We start from the raw sequence: 12,600 nt of genomic DNA, 5'->3' as shown, positions 1-12,600 counted from the left end.
GACTGATTGGGCAAACTTTCACACACATGCAGGTATTCCTGAGAGGATAAAGACTTGATCCAGCATTCCATGACCAGGATGAAAACTGCATTGCTGTGTTGTCTAACGAGGCTGACATAGACAACCTAGCAACGTCAACAAGGAACTCAGAGTAAATATCGTTAGCCTCAGGGACCACCAACGAGTTGTTTAACTATCTTATTGACCTCGCCCCTATTGATGGGTGAGTCATCCCACTTGTCCACAGACTCTGTTTATTTATTTATTTATTTAGGACAGTGCATGTTAATGAACATAAATGTAAAAAAAAAAATTACATGAATGTAAACATACCAGATTATAGCCAAGGGCTAATTTCCATCTGTTGTCCTTAAACATAAAAAAATAGACATAATAATTCATAAAAATTCATCATTCATTCATAATAAAAACTCCATCACCAAACTTACACATACACACCATTCTGTTCCCAAATAAAACATTAAAACTATACAACTTATACATGATCACACACTTGATTTGTCCATAACCAGTTTTTAACCTTTGCCTTAAACAAATTGAATGTCGAGCATTCTCTAATGGGTTGAGGAAGACTGTTCCACAGATGGCCACCCTGGACAGAAAGGACGTTCTGCCCAAATGCTGTCCGTCTGTGGGGTATAAACAAGTCTCCTCGGATTGTAGCTCGAGTGGTCCTGTCTGAGCTTTCTTTATGCCTAATGAACTGCTTTAGTGGTGGTGGAGCAAGGGAGTGTAAGACTTTATATATTAAACTCACTCTTTTAAGTTTCACTAAGTTATTGAAGTTCAGTAATTTATGTTTTTTTAACACATGACAGTGGTGGTGGGAAGTCGGTTTTTTGTCAAGTAGTTTTAAACTTCTTTTATAAATGTTTTCAATAGTTTTAAGTGTTGTTGGACAAGCAAGTGACCAGGACGTCAAACAATAGTCCATATGAGAGATGATCATTGAGTAAAAATAAGTTTTTGCAACATTCATATTTAAATTATTGCGTATATGATTAAAATTTCGATTATTAAATTTAAGTACCTGGGACACTTTATTTATGTGACTGTTGAAGGATAATGTTGGGTCTAGAATGACCCCAAGATATTTAAATTCTGGAGCTAATTCAAGCTCTACTCCATCCAGGAATATGTTTGACTGCTTCAAGTTTCAGGGGCGTTTTGAAAAATACATACCGACAGTTTTTGAGGTGTTCAACATTAGGCATGAGTCCTCCAGCCAGCTATGCATTAATGCTAAAGCAGCTGTAAGATCTTTTGCCACCTGCTGGACACTATTTGCTTGCGTATATATAACTGCATCATCTGCATACATTTGAGTAAATATATTTGGACAGACTTCAGGTAAGTTATTGATAAAAAGAGAGAACAATAAGGGCCCAAGAACAGATCCTTGAGGAACCCCTGTATCACAGTCTAGATATGGAGATTTAACCCCATCCAACACCACACACTGTTTCCTGTGTGAGAGATATGAGGCAAACCACTGAAGAGCCTGACTGGAGATATTAAACCGAGTCAATCTGGACAACAATATCTGATGGTTTACAGAGTCGAAAGCCTTCCTCAGATCTAAAAATACAGCTCCAACACAGGGACTCTTGTCCAGCAAGCTCTTCAAGTTCTCCACTAACATACACAGGGCAGTATCTGTGGAGTGATATGCCCGAAAGCCAAACTGCAATGGATGTAATGAGGGTTGGGTGTTTTCTAGGTGAGCAGTGAGGAGTTTAACCACCCACTTCTCAGCTATTTTAGATACGACCGGGAGTATGCTTATGGGGCGATAATTAGCCATGTCAGTCTTCACACCTGCTTTGAAAATTTCCTCAGTCAGTCACCTGACGGTTTGCCAGAGTCACTAAAAGAGCTTACTAAAAGTCTTGTTCAAAAGCATTAGCAAACTCTTCCCACATCCAATTTTATTTCAGCCACCGCCAGAGCCCCACTGTGCTTGGACTGCCAGTACCTGTCAGCTGTCTCCAGAGTCCCACAGGTTAACTAATCCCAGGACTCCTTCTTCAGCTTGATGGCTCACTCCACCTCCAGTGTCCATGTTGTTGAAGTGCAGGCCTGTCCAGCACAATACCCTGTTATCTGATCCAACTCACAGTTAGGTCATGACAGCTCAGCTCCTGAACACAAAGCCAAAAATTGACCTGCGACCTAGGGTAGCCTGGTGCAACTTATGGTTGAACATGGTGTTAGTTATAGACAAACCGTGGTTAACCCTTTTCTCCACTGGGAAAAACCCCAATGTACATGCAGCGAGCAGGGTGCCTGTATGTTGGGGATACGCAGTTCTGCAAGTTTAACAGAGTCCCTTTTGCAGAAGACTGGTTCCAGAGCACAGTGTTAAGGTGAGTCAGTATTTGCAGTCAGTATCTGTCTGTCTGTCTTTACAGTTTTCAAATGCACTAGCTCAGCCTCTTCATATTCTCATCATTGATTCCCTGTTCAGTGCGCTGTTTATAGCCACGAGGCACCATAATCACATTCTGATGTACGTGGAGCAGAAGCAGGATTCTAAAAATGAGTATGTGACTGTTGCAGCATCTTTGAAGCAGCGTTAATGAATGTCCAGATTTCATCTCCCACACTAAAGAAGCTCGAATATACTGGCTGCCTCTTCAGAAAGCTGCGAAAAAAAAACTCTCTTCAAAGCTGGGAATTGTTGTCCACTTAAACGCTGTTTGTGTGTTTCTGTGTTTGTGTTCATTTGAGAAATTTACACCTCCACAGCCAAAAGAAAACACATTGCATTGTGGAAACCAGCGTGGAATTTACATATTAGGTGTTATCCAGTTCCTTTAACTGAGTTGAGCATTTTTATGTCGCGGTAATTATACTATCATTAACAAGATACTTCTCCCTGATCCATACAGATTTTTCAACTTCTGGCCTTGAAAGGAATAAGCCATCAAGGAAGTGCCAAAAATGCAGTTCCTCAAATGGTTTCTTAAAGCTGGCATTAGGGCAGAAAAAGACTGGTTTACACTCTGGTAGTTATGTGTCATGACTGAAGCAGAACTCAGATGTAGAACACAGAGAAGAATCTGCCTAAATTAAGCTGGAAGTTTATCCGAGGGAAGAGAACTGGGAGCAAGAGGGGTTTTTTTATGAGTGTGAGCTGATCTGACCAAACCGGTAAAGACTGGTGTTGCAGGGAGTAGAGGGGACCTCAGTGTGGGCAGGAGTAGATCAGGGGCTGGGGCTGGGCAGGCAGAACTGGAAGATCAAAATGGTAAACCGGTGATATGCTGGAACAAGAATAACAGAAACTAGGTCTACAATCTCAGGACGTGAAGATATAGATGACTGGTAGAGATGAGTTTCTAACTTTTCACTGCATAGCAAATTCAGGTAGGTGAATTTCTAGATTAGCAGCGACTCTCTTAAGGTTCTGCCAGTCCATTTAATTCAGGTTAATTAGGTTGAGGTCTTAACTTTGCCTGGGCCACCTTAATTCTTTTCTTTTTCAGTTTGTTTTAGATTTTCTACTGTGCTTGGAGTCATTGCATTACTAATTACAGCTTTAGTTGTTGGGCAAGTGGCTTCATATTTGATTCTCAAATATTTTTGTATACAGATAAGGTCATGGATGACTGCAAGGTACCCAGGTCCTATCGCTCCAAAGCCCAGATCATCACCCCTCTACTACCGTGCTTTATAGTTGATATGAGCTGCTAATATGCTATTTGGTTTTCACCAAATCTGACTCTTTCTTCTGACTAAACATTTCCACTTTTGTCTTGTCTGTCCAAAAAAAACATTATCCCAGAAGTCTTGTGTTTTCTTCCAATGCAACTTGTGCCACTGGCACACTTCCATTTTCTTAATCTAATCCAGTCTCTAATCTCTTGGTCTCTAATCCAAGATTTTTGTCTCTCAGCAGTCACTACTGTTGGAACTGCTACCAGTGAGATGCATGCTGGGTCTGCCACAATAGCATGATTCTTTGTACACTCTCGCTCTGTACTGACGCTCCCACACTGTCTAATGCTGATTGGTTAGAACTTCCAAACCGGTTTATTATCACAAAATGCTAACAAGAAGGGTAGACGAGGAATATTTCATTCATTTCCATTAATTTTCCTAATCACTGAGTGTGAAATATTTGAGTATCCACACTCTTTTTCTTATTTTAACTAGACTGTTTCCACAGATACTGTCTACCTGGCAAAATTAGTATTATATTTATTGATTTACTAATTTAGTTTCCTTGTGACTGTATGAATGATAACAATAAGAAGGACTGATGGGAGAAAGGAGGTGATAACATGAGCAGAAGATGATTGTCCAGATTTGAAACCACAGCATCACGTCACTTGGGCAGAATGCCTTTTTTTGTTTCTGCACTTGATAAAGATAAAGGAAAACAACCTCCCACTTTGTCTCTGTTCTCCACATTTCTCCTCTATCTGTCTTTTATAATATCGTTCTTGTCACCTGCTTCAATGCGTAACCATATTTTTCCCTTCCTGAGCCCAAATGCTTTCCCTCCCATTCTCCATTGCTCTACCACCTTCTTCCACCTCCCTCAGTGCTTGTCCTCCGTCTTTGTTATTTTGTTTTTCTTTTTTTTTTGGTGGATCATCATTACGCCCTATCCGTCTTTTCCGTTTCTGCTGACCTTCTGCCTCCCTCTTCTTTCCCTCTCCCCACCGTCCTCTCTGTTTGATGAGGAAAATGAGAGGAAAGAAAGAGATTGCACCCTGATGTGAAAGATGCCAAATGTCTGGGTCACTCACACACTGCGAGCCTACCACTGTGTGTGTGCATGTGTGACTGACAGTGTAACAGTGGGGAACTTGAATGAGGGAGTTGAAGTGGTTTTGTTAAATTTTCAGATGCACACAGTATTGTGTGAAAGCAGCGTAGATCACAGCTTCTGAGAGATGCCACACAAAAACTGTAAGGACTAAAAAGCAAGAGATCATCTGGATCCAAGACTTAGCTATGTTTTGCATTATGTATCATTGTATTTAAGCTTTATTTAACCATTCCCATTGAGCTCAAACATCAGATTAATTTAACAACATTAAAACTTACTCACAAAAACACAGACAAGGTAAACCGTAATGATCTCCCCATAACTTTAATGTAACAAGTGTGTGAAGATGATGTTCACATTGTAACTTATTCCAATGATGTGAAGCCAAAAATCTTACTGCTTTTTTGCCTAATTTAGTCTGTATAGTGGGGGCTACAAATGGCTCAACATCCATAGATCTGAGAGTGTGACTTTGATGTTAACAGACACAAAAATAAGAAGAAACAATACCCAAAATGATTTTATAAATAAACACATACCTGCGACTGAGGTGTCGGATACATAAAAACATTACTTAAGAAAAGAGGGGACCACAGCTGCTGATGAAGCTCAGAGCCCTGTGATACACAACATGTGAAGATTCTGGAAAGTGCCTTAACCTTAACTTTATCAAAGGTGTGAGCATCACAGCAGATTCCTTTGTGTCAAAGTAACTGAGGATAAAACATAGAAAAACATGACGGCGGTTTTCCTGGTCTGGGTTTTTATAGCTAACCCGCTGATGCTTTAAAATCAGCGAGCTGTTGGCTTTCAGCCCCGACGACGTGTCCGTGTCTGCGTACGTGCCGTCGGGTGAGAAAGGCGACAGCTCACTGATTCGGATGCGTTGGGTCTGCGTTTTGTGTTTACGTCTTTGTGCAGAATCCGTGTACCTGCTCTCATTTACTGTTTTAGCTGTTTAGTGGTTGTAGAAATTTTGTGAGGTTTAACCTGAGATTCTGGCGTTTGGGCAAAATTAATTTATATTTAAAAATCGCTTCAGGATTTTAATGAATCGATATCACGTTATCCAAGCCAGAATCGATTTTAATCGATAACTCGATAATCAAAACCCACCCCTACTAAATAGCTGATCTATTAAAGAGTAATACTCAAGGTACTTAAAACTAGAGTTTCTACAGCTGGGTGTCTGTTGTGTAATTGGATCAACATTAATTAAAAAAGGCCCCACTTCACTCACAACACCAGGAAAACACCCAGTAACTTCAGTATCAGAAGGAACTCACTCTAGCCACTGTACTAAACAGATATGTAATGAAAATGTGTGTATTCATGAAACAGGATGCTTTCGACAGCTCGAGATCAAGCCTGGCATTTTTTCCTCGTTTGACTTTCCAGCCACCAGAAGAAATTTCCTTTTTTTTTTCTCCCCTTCATTTTTTGTATTTCAGCTGTAAAATAAGAGGTGGCAGTGACATTCGCTCAGCTGTAAAAGTGTGGCTGTGATTTTACATCCTCCACTTCAATAATTTGTCTTACCTTACCTTACAAGGTGTTTATTCCTCACCACCATCCGTTAACTTGTCATACTCCTAAGAGACAGAAAGTGGAGACATCTGCCTCACCTCCCTCGCTGCATTTGTTGTGCTGAAAATATTGTTCACATTCCACTGAAAGATTTGCTCTCAGCAGCTTTGTAAATACCCATTACCATAAAAAAGAAACTCTTAGCTTGGCACTTGAATGCCATGTATGAATTTTCACTCAATATAGCTGCTATAATGCAGAAATCCATCATTTAGTGTGGTTTTCAGTCAGTCTGACCGTTGTGAAGGAAGTTTGGTCTTTTGTCTCTACCACTTCCATAGCAAACCCATTGTACTGGGCTAAAAGGTTGAACAGGATGAACAGACTTTGGCCATTTCCCCATGTGTTCAATTCAAAATGAAGTGGGTAAAATTTGTGGCTTTTCAACATTGAATTTGGTGGCATTATCAGGTCACTCAACTGACTAAATATCAACAAAAACATTTTTAAATCCAGTTACCTGTAGTGACTGTGTGAACTAGTGCATGTATAATGTGGCTGATATCTCCACCTCTTAAGAAAGTGAAAACAAAAGCACGGAGAAAGTAAAGACAAAGCTTTACAATAGTTCCAGCCTCCTACTTGAAAGTTGCACGTGTTTGTGCTAATGTAAAAACAAGAGTCATTTCAGGTGGTGCAAATATACCACAAACATGATTTGTTATTATGCAAGATGGCAGATATCTCAACCCTGTCACAGTGATGTGGTCACAGAAGAAGCAGAGTACATGTTTAAGTCTGAGTGAATTTTAATCTAACTTAAAAGATGAGCCGTAAGTTTTCTCTTCAACACTTAAATTATGAATTTTATCTAAGAGTCTTTGGATTGATTTATACGTAAAGATTAGAAAAATGTGATGTTTTCTAGCTTCAGAACACCAATTGCTTTAGCGACTCTCTTCCTCTGCCAACAGTGATCAGCGCTAGCTAACCTTAGTTAGCTTAACTAAAAACTTTTAAACTTTTTTTTTTATCACTTTGTCAGCTATAGCCTGGACTGCCTGCAAACATGGGGAACTGGATACCAACTGGAGTGATCTGCTGCTGATATCACTGACTCTATCCCCAGGCTGTGGGGAGGCCAATCAACGACTACATGATACGTTTCCATTGTTGTTGTTTTTTCGTTTTTTCTATCCAGGTATGCTTTTACTTCATTGGCAGTGTTTAATATCAGTGACATGTTCTTATTCCATCCCTTTTGACAAGAAATGCGGCTCCAAACCATGACGTCCTCAATACATTTTGACAACAACAACAAAAGAGTCACATTTGGATTCACTGCTCCACAATACCTGTTGCCAGTGATATTCAGTCCAGGTCTTGTGTGTAATTGTGCGTACTTCAGCCTTTTCTCCCTGTTTCCCTTCCTTAAGAATGCCTACTTGACAGCTACCCTTCCACCGAGACCATTTCTGATGAGGCTTCAACAAACAGTAGATGGATCATCTGAAGGGCCAAATGCATGTGTAACCCGTGCAAGTGTTATGCCTGTTGTTGTTGCGTTGTGTTCTGGCATGAAAGTAAGAGGCAGGAGACAGTACTGGCTCTTTACTGCACATCTCCGGCCATGCTGAAAGGAGCTGTGACCGGGGCACACATGCACGCGCCTACGTCACCACGCAGCGCGCACACACACGAACGCACACAGACTCAGATCACACAGGTAGGAGAGTGAGATGCAAAATGACATATGTAATTAAAAAAAGGTGTTTTGGGTGAAATTCAAAAGTATTTAACACATATGTTACACATGTCTCAAATCCTGTGTCAGGTCTTGGCTGACTTTTTTCCTGTTTCTTAAGGATATAACAAATACTTTTCCTCTGCTGTAGATGGGCTTTTTAGAGCTGCTACTTCCACTTGTCTAGTTTCCTTATCTTTTTAAGGACACACTACACATGATGCCAAGATATGCCAGGTTTCAGCTATTTATGTTTGAAACAGGCTGATAGTAACAAAGTTCACAAAGAAACATTTTAAAATGGGTTCTTTAAAAATCTGTAGCCACAACACTGGCTCGTGTCTTGACCTAGGTGGCTGTTTATGCTTGAACGATTCATAGGTCTGTGTTGAGTGGCTTAACAAACACACAAGGTCAGGACTGAAAATAAGTCTGGCTCTTGGGAAGCAAAATATAAAGAAATACCGGGTGGCTCAACACTTTTGCACAGTACTGTATTCCAACACATATATATACTGTCCAAATATTAATACAGAAGCACAAAGGTAGATACAAATATCAACATACATTAATTTGCTGCTTCCCGTACAATAATATTCACAAAGCTGAGCTGAGAGGGGAAAAGATGGGGAGAGAGCCAAGTGTTTCTGCTGGTAGCTGTCCTTGCATACTAAAGGTGAGGCGTTGTAGATAAATGTTGTTCTCCACACAGCTAGCTTCTGTCATATATCTCTGTTAGACAACAGCCAGCCATGACTGCACCAGACAAGGCCAAGCTCTGAGTTTTCTGTCTCTATATGTGTGTATACGTGTGCACTACATATGAACGTTCATGAGAATAGATGGCACGGGTGTGTTTTCTGCCTTCACGTCTTTGTGGGACGTGTGTGTGTGTGTGTGTGTGTGTGCGTGCGTGTGTGTGTGTGTATGTATGTAAGCACTGCAGAGGCTCATATGGCCGAAAGTAGAAGTCCTTCAGTGTTGGCTATTTTTTCTGGTCAGTATTGATGGTTATAAGGGTTATAAGGCAGCGTTAGTAACGGTCCCTTTTTCCTGTCAGATATTGTTGTATTTGGTGCACTTGCTGAAACAATAACATTAAACACATTTAAAAAAATTTTTTTTGATGTATATTTTAGCCTTGTTCATGTTTTCTGTAGAGTCAATTTTTGCTTTTAGACCAAAGCTTTTATCCCCACCGTGATCAGACAGCCTGAGGTTACTTTGCTTGAACAGGTTGCCTTGAAAAAGGTAAGTAAACGTATCTATGTTATACAAAGCTAATATCAGTATCTGTATTAAAGTACACATGCTGTAGATTCGGGCAGCTGAACTGTATTGCACATGTTGCAGCACACATATTTATATCCTGTACTGTGCACTCCATATACTCAGGACACGTGTCATTCTATGTTCTCATATGTATGAACAGTATGTCATAGATTAAACATGGAGCTTAATTTTACTGGCATATTGCTTATTTACTTTGCACTCCTGAAGCACATTCCATTGTTTTTTGGACCCTGAGCTTTGTATTCTTGTGTATGCCTGAGATAACAATAAAGTTATTTTTGACTTTGAAAAACCGATTGTATTCAGAGGGGTTTTATTTCTTTCTGCCAAGAAGCCATTATTTAGAATTTAAGACCTTAAGAAATAGAGATCCAATTAAATTTCTAAGCCTCAGTCACATGGGTCTTCAGTTGCTAGCGAGAATGTGTATTCTTTGACTGGTTGCTGGAGGTAGCTGGTAGTCACAGGGGAAATGGATTTCAATCGGTTTCAATGGTGCTGCACCACAAACCTCTTTGTTTACTGTGGATGGAAGTTGCAAACTTGTCTGCAAACATTTGGTAAAACAAGCCGTAAATGGAGAATATTCCTCTTCAAAGTAAAAATTGTGCCATGGCTGCTGCAACAAACACATTTCAAAAGGTGCAACGTTTATTTGGAAGGTGAATGTTCTTCATTGTGTTGCATTTTTCTCAGTTTCACAACTACTCAGAGAGTAGCTGATGACTGTGTGCAGAGAATTTGACATCTTCCATGGAAACTACAAGCAATCTGCTAGTGGTCAAGTTAATCAAAAGGAGGTGTAGCACCAAATACTGTATGAAACCAATTTCTCCTAGCAACAGTAACCTCTAGCAACCCAGCCACCAAATTCATATTTTTTCCCTGGTGATTGGTGGACGGGCAGCAGGGAGGTGGTTAGGACTGTTGCCTCACAGCAAGAAGGCCCTAGGTTTAAAATCACCAATGGGCCTTACTATTTGAAGGTTGCATGTTCTCCCTGTATTAGAGTTAGTTGTCTTCAGGCAATCTGACAATTCAAAGATATTCAGTTAGTGCTGTTTGGTTAATTTGTGATTCTAAATTGCCTATAGGTGCAAATGTCTGTGTCTCTGTGTTAGCCCTTCGAATGACTGGTGACCCCTCCAGGGTGTACCCCGCCCCTTGTACGATGGCGGCTGGGCTAGGATTCAGCCCTTCCCTGTGAACTGGATAAGTTCATTTTGATGGGTAACTGGTGGTTGCCAGATTGTCACAAATATGGTCTGTGTGACCAGAGCATAAATGAACAGATCCATTCAAACTACTGCAGATATACTGTTTTAAATCTCGTTCTTTGAATATCTTGCTAACTTACGCATATGTGTATGTTTATCTGTAGCTAATCAACACAGTCGCCAAATATTGCATGCTTGTTGACTTTAAATAAAGACTCAATTTGAACGAGTTAAAGTTAATCACACTAAAATGTGGTGCACATGCAGAGCTATTTCCAGAGAGGCTTGAACAAAAACTTAGTGCTATAGCTATCTAATATGTTTATACTGCTAACCTTACATCACTCAGTCATCAGAGGGTATATTGAGGCATTAATAATGTGAATTTATTATTTAACACAACAAAGTTAAATAATGTATTACATGAACAAACTTTGCTACGGACGAATGAATGTATGTGTCGAATGCAGCGTAGATCCTGTGAGCTCCTCAGAGTCGTCCTGCACCACAGTGAAAAAATATATGTCTGAGTGTTTCAGGTTGTGTGTGTGTATTTGCACGCACTAATGCAGCTGCCTATTAAATTTAAACACCGTTTTCATGACGGGCTTTGTGAAAACAGAGCACAGGCAGGGCGACAATTTACCCCTTCCACTTAGCAGTCTATCAGACTATCTCTGTTTCCCCGCACTCGTCCCTCTCTCCTCGTAAATCTATCTCTTGTTCTCTCCACTCACAAGTCCATTATAGCCCCCTGCCTGCAGCTCTCTCTGTTTGTTATCTGTCCCACTCACATTATCTCTGCCTCTCCTCTCTCTCTTCATTATATCGGTAAAATCAGATCTGATGTTCTTTGTCCATAACTTGTTTTTGGTTTTCACTGCCATCAATTCATGCTCTCGTGGTCACTACGCTTTTCTTGCCCACCTATTTTTGTCCCTTTGAAGACAGCATATGCAGATTGTGTGCATTCTCTGTTATTTTAAACTTTCTTTTCCTCTTCTTCTACCTATAACCCCATTCCCCCCTTTCCTCCTTTGCTACCCACTCCCTCTCCCCGATTCTCCTCCCTGGTGCTGCATACACTTTATCACTTTTGGCAGCACCAACTTAAAAAAGAACAGAATTTATGCAAATGTGGGGCTGAAAAATGAGTGTTCACCTCGGTAGCAATGTGCAGAGGAAAGAAGCGAAGTGCCTCATTACAATATTTTCTCTTTGTTGTGGATCCACAGGATAATAATTAAGAATGATTTGTGATGTTGGAACGAAGTTGAGCCACTTCTTCTCCCAGGAAATGTACCTAAAACTTGAGGTACCATACGACGAGGAGATGGACTTGAAGCCATCAGTGTGACGACACAATACGTTTGACATTTCACCGTTTAGCTCGTCTGTCGTAAGAATTTCTCAAATTACAAATTCAGGCAAGAGACAAATCAAACGAGTGTGTGACGCTAATTTATTTTTGACAAAACTGACATGCTGACACATTTACAAGACACTGGGAAGTGCTGTGAGCGTTCTCGTTTAAGATGAGGTTTCACAGAGGTGTAGTTCGATGAAATCTAACAAACATCTTTCACACATTTGCTCTTTGTGAAAACGCCCCTCGTCAGCACACGGTGTGCTGTTAGTTTGTGCACTGAGTTATGATTGTTTTGAATTTTCACTCATCTCTGCTTTTAACACTGCCTATTTAAAGAAGGGTTAGGTTAGTTTAATTCAAAACTTTTAAATCCTGGAGCAGTCTCTAGTTCATTGTCACCTATGTTTTTTTTTTTTTCCTGGCAGACCTTTACCTAATCAGCTGATCACACACACACACACACACCACGTGCTCCATTACTTTCATTTCTTCTTTACCAGATCATCTCGTCATCTTCAGTCAAGCTTTCAAACTAGTTTCATAGCTCATATTCCTTGTGTTGTTCACTGAGTTTCTAGTGGACTCTTATGACCAGTCACAGCATCAAAACATGGGACTGCACACATGAAAACTATAATATTAGAAAAAT

General features: G+C 40.3%; 1 long non-coding RNA gene across 1 annotated transcript; it reads right to left on the bottom strand.

Annotated features, from left to right (window-relative positions):
• Positions 1 to 839: 839 nt before the first annotated feature.
• Positions 840 to 10,929, bottom strand: LOC120735492. The gene is made up of 3 exons (XR_005696275.1): positions 10,918 to 10,929; positions 3,686 to 3,692; positions 840 to 1,802 (listed from the first exon to the last, which is right to left on the bottom strand). It is a non-coding gene; the product is annotated as an uncharacterized LOC120735492 (long non-coding RNA).
• Between the last annotated feature and the right edge of the window lie 1,671 nt (positions 10,930 to 12,600).

The sequence above is a fragment of the Simochromis diagramma genome, unplaced genomic scaffold (assembly GCF_900408965.1).
Source record: "Simochromis diagramma unplaced genomic scaffold, fSimDia1.1 OVJJ01000333.1, whole genome shotgun sequence".
In the NCBI taxonomy this organism is placed as follows: Eukaryota; Metazoa; Chordata; class Actinopteri; order Cichliformes; family Cichlidae; genus Simochromis; species Simochromis diagramma.
The sequence above is the reverse complement of the archived record's forward strand: the minus strand, read 5'-3'. Positions and strand labels throughout refer to the sequence as shown.